General features: G+C 48.0%; 1 pseudogene; it reads right to left on the reverse strand.

Moving 5' to 3' along the window:
* Positions 1–1,579: 1,579 nt before the first annotated feature.
* The window catches only part of LOC119292948, a 17,295-nt pseudogene continuing 14,577 nt past the window's right edge, over positions 1,580–4,297 (reverse strand).

Below are 4,297 nucleotides of genomic sequence, written 5' to 3' on the forward strand. Positions count from 1 at the left end.
ATGACGTAGCGTTGTTCATCAAACCCTCGAGTGAGGACTTGTACCTTGTGCGCTCTGTGCTTCAGGCTTTTGGTGAGGCATCTGGTCTCCGAGTCAACTACAACAAATCCTCGGTCATTCTGATTAGAGGTGATGATCTGGACAAGGACAGGGTGGCCTCCATGCTTCATTGCGACATGACGAACTTTCCGTGTAGGTATCTGGGCTTGCAGCTGGCGATCAAGCAATTAACCAAGAATGAATGGCAGCCGATGCTGGACAGTGCAAAGAAATTGGTCCCAGCTTGGCAGAGGGACCTGATCACTAGACCTGGGAGGCTCATCCTCGTGAAATCTATCATGTCTGCTCGGCCTATACATCACTTTCTGGTGATGGATTCTCCCCTTTGGGTGTATGAAGACCTGAACAAGTGGACGAGAGCATTCTTTTGGACAGCCAAGATTAGACACTGAAAGACCCTGGCAAGGCATTCCCATGATGATTGACAAGGAGGCTAGACAAGTTTTTGACAACTTAGTCAGGATCAAGGTTGGCGATGGCTCGAGGGTCCTGTTCTGGCACGATCATTGGATCCATGGTTTTGTGGCATCTGACATTGCCCCTCTGGTGGTTAACATGGTTGATAAGCACACGAGGAACAGACGGACAGTTCAGCAAGCAATCGGTAATGCTTCATGGCCGCATGACATGCAGGGCGAGCTCTCCTTTACAGCCCACATCCAATTCCTTCACCTGCAGCAGGCGATCGCCACGGTTCAGAGAGACACAACCGGGCCTGATGGATTCTCGTGGTCGTGTGATGCTTCGAGATCCTACACAGCTCGCTCAGTTTACGATAGGCTGTGCCAAGGGTCTCTACGCGTGCCCTTTGCCATTTGCATCTGGCGGAACTGGGCTCCGTTAAAGTGCAAGATTCACATGTGGCTAACGGTGCAGCATAGAATCTGGACGTTCGATCGTAGAGCGAGACATGGGCTTCAGGATGCCCCCTCTCCATGCTACACTTGCCTCCAAGATGAAGACAACGCTGAGGACATCCACATCCAATGCTGCTATGCGAGAGAAATCTGGCACCGATGCCTCACGGACCTAAATATCAATGTTCAGTGCCCGGATAGAGAGAATACCCTTCTGGATTGGTGGCTTAGGACCAGGGTGAGCTTTCACGGTGCGGACAAGCGAGGTTTCGACACCCTTGTCACTGCGGTTGCTTGGGCTCTTTGGAAGCAAAGAAAAGCTAGAGTGTTTAATCGCGCGGAGCAAGTCAAGATGGCTGCACAACTCCATTTGCATATCTTCGACGAGATCAAGGAATGGAAACTCGCAGGATTGGGTGTAGGTGTTTTGCATAGATTTGTGAAAGAGTAACCTACGTTGTTTGGGTGTAGGTGTGGGTTGTACACTTGTGGGGATGTTCGCATCCGCGCAAGTTCTTGTAACTATTTCTCTCCCTTCTATAAAAGTAAGGTATGCCATTGGCGTACTCTCGAAAAAAATAGTTATTTGTGAGCAAACCTCATGTTGCAATATGATCTTGCTTATTCACAACGCAATTCTATCTCAAAGGCACACTGTGACATTACTGAAAGAGAAAATCAATTCTATCATATCTGGGCAATTTAAGTTCAAGAGGAAACTGTAAAAAAATGTATACAAGAGAGAAGCACTCACGCCAAGACTCATGTGAAGCTCCAGCTGATTAACTGTCGCAAACCGACTTAGAAACCTTGCACAAATATGAGCCATCTGAAATTCCTGCAATCGAAGTGTGAAGATTGGAGGGGCTCTGAGCCTCCAGAGTCAAGGAATCTCTCCAAAGTGAACAAACTCTGGATCATAAGGCCCATCCCAGCTGAGAACCTCTAAGTTGTGTGCAGTAATGTTGGCAACTATTATAGGCGCATCATAGAAGCAGCACAACACCTCTAGCTGCTGGAGGCCTGGAGCCATGATAGCAAGCTGCTGTAGCAGCATGAAGTAGGAGAGGTTAACAGATACCAGCGTGTTGGAGTTGATGAGCACGTTCAAGCAATAGGCCTGTTCATGGTCAGATGTTGCAAGCAAGGAAGCATCATATCACTGAAGATGATCTCGCCTTGGCATCGAAAGTTATGCAGGAACATCGACCTAAGCGCCTCTAAGATGCCAATCGGTGGTAGCACCGGGGCAAGAAACGCCAGGTCAAGCCGAATCTCGGTGGCTCTAACGAAGCAGGGGAGCTCCAATGCCTCATGGTCATCGTCCTCTTCCTTGTCCTCCATGAGCAGCCCATCCAATGCCTCCTCCGAAAGAGCACGGTTGATGTCCAAGTTTAGCGGGCCGGTGAGGCGGGGCGCCGCGAGGGCAAGCCAGGCGGAGGTCTCCTGTGTGTGCACCTGATTGGGGGTGACGGCGAAGCTCTGGATGTCAAACGCGGTGTAGTCCTGGTATGAAGCTAGGGCACGGGCCGGTGCGGAGGGGTCGACACCGGGAGCCCAACCCATACGGCCTGTCATCGTGTGGAGAAGACGGTCATCGCGACGGCTTCCTTGGTACAGAGACGGAGGAGGATGTCGATGAGGAGGTGGTCGGGGTGGTCGGGAGGGTGGTTTTGTGTAGCTCGAGCTACGTGGTACCCCTTATCTTAGACATCCATTTTTACATCGTGATCCGTGCAGCCACATTTGTCATTTCTGTTTCTCTCAAACGAAACAACGTATAAACTTCAAACTTTGCATCTTGATACGTCTCCAATGTATCTATAATTTTTAATTGTTCCATGCTATTATATTATCTGTTTTGGATGTTTATGGGCTTTACTCTACACTTTTATATCATTTTTGGGATTAACCTACTAACCGGAGGCCCAGCCCGAATTGCTGTTTTTTTGCCTATTTCAGTATGTCAAAGGAGAACAATATTAAACGGAGTCCAAACGGAATGAAACCTTCGGGAGCGATCTTTTTGGAACAAACACAATCTAGGAGACTTGGAGTGGACGTCAAGAAGCAGCCAAGGAGGCCACGAGGGTGGTCGGCGCGCCCAGTAAGGGTGGGCGCCCCCCCTGCCTCGTGGGCCCCTCGTGGCTCCCCTGACCGACTTCCTTCGCCTATATATATCTACCTACCCCGAAAACATCCAGGAGCACCACGAAAAACTATTTCCCCAGCCACAACCTTCTGTATCCGCGAGATCCCGTCTTGGAGCCTTCGTTGACGCTCCACCGGAGGGGGAATCGACAACGGAGGGCCTCTCCATTGAAGGAAATATGCCCTAGAGGCAATAATAAAGTTATTATTTATTTCCTTATTTCATGATAAATGTTTATTATTCATGCTAGAATTGTATTAACCGGAAACATAATACATGTGTGAATAAATAGACAAACATAGTGTCACTAGTATGCCTCTACTTGACTAGCTCGTTTATCAAAGATGGTTATGTTTCCTAGCCATGGACAAAAGAGTTGTCATTTGATTAACGGGATCACATCATTAGGAGAATGATGTGGTTGACTTGACCCATTCCGTTAGCCTTAGCACTTGATCGTTTAGTATGTTGCTATTGCTTTCTTCATGACTTATACATGTTCCTATGACTATGAGATTATGCAACTCCCGTTTACCGGAGGAACACTTTGTGTGCTACCAAACGTCACAACGTAACTGGATGATTATAAAGGAGCTCTACAGGTGTCTCCGAAGGTACATGTTGGGTTGGCGTATTTCGAGATTAGGATTTGTCACTCCGATTGTCGGAGAGGTATCTCTGGGCCCACTCGGTAATGCACATCACTATAAGCCTTGCAAGCATTGCAACTAATTAGTTAGTTGCGGGATGATGTATTATGGAACGAGTAAAGAGACTTGCCGGTAACGAGATTGAACTAGGTATTGAGATACCGACGATCGAATCTCGGGCAAGTTACATACCAATGACAAAGGGAACAACGTATGTTGTTATGCGGTTTGACCGATAAAGATCTTCGTACAATATGTGGGAGCCAATATGAGCATCCAGGTTCTGCTATTAGTTATTGACCGGAGACGTGTCTCGGTCATGTCTACATTGTTCTCGAACCCGTAGGGTCCGCACGCTTAAGGTTTCGATGACAGTTATATTATGAGTTTATGAGTTTTGATGTACCGAAGGAGTTCGGAGTCCCGGATGAGATCGGAGACATGACGAGGAGTCTCGAAATGGTCGAGACATAAAGATCGATATATTGGACGACTATATTCGGACTTCGGAAAGGTTCCGAGTGATTCGGGTATTTTTCGGAGTACCGGAGAGTTACGGAAATTCGCCGGGGAGTATA

Source organism: Triticum dicoccoides, chromosome 4B, assembly GCF_002162155.2.
Source record: "Triticum dicoccoides isolate Atlit2015 ecotype Zavitan chromosome 4B, WEW_v2.0, whole genome shotgun sequence".
Taxonomy (NCBI): domain Eukaryota; kingdom Viridiplantae; phylum Streptophyta; class Magnoliopsida; order Poales; family Poaceae; genus Triticum; species Triticum dicoccoides.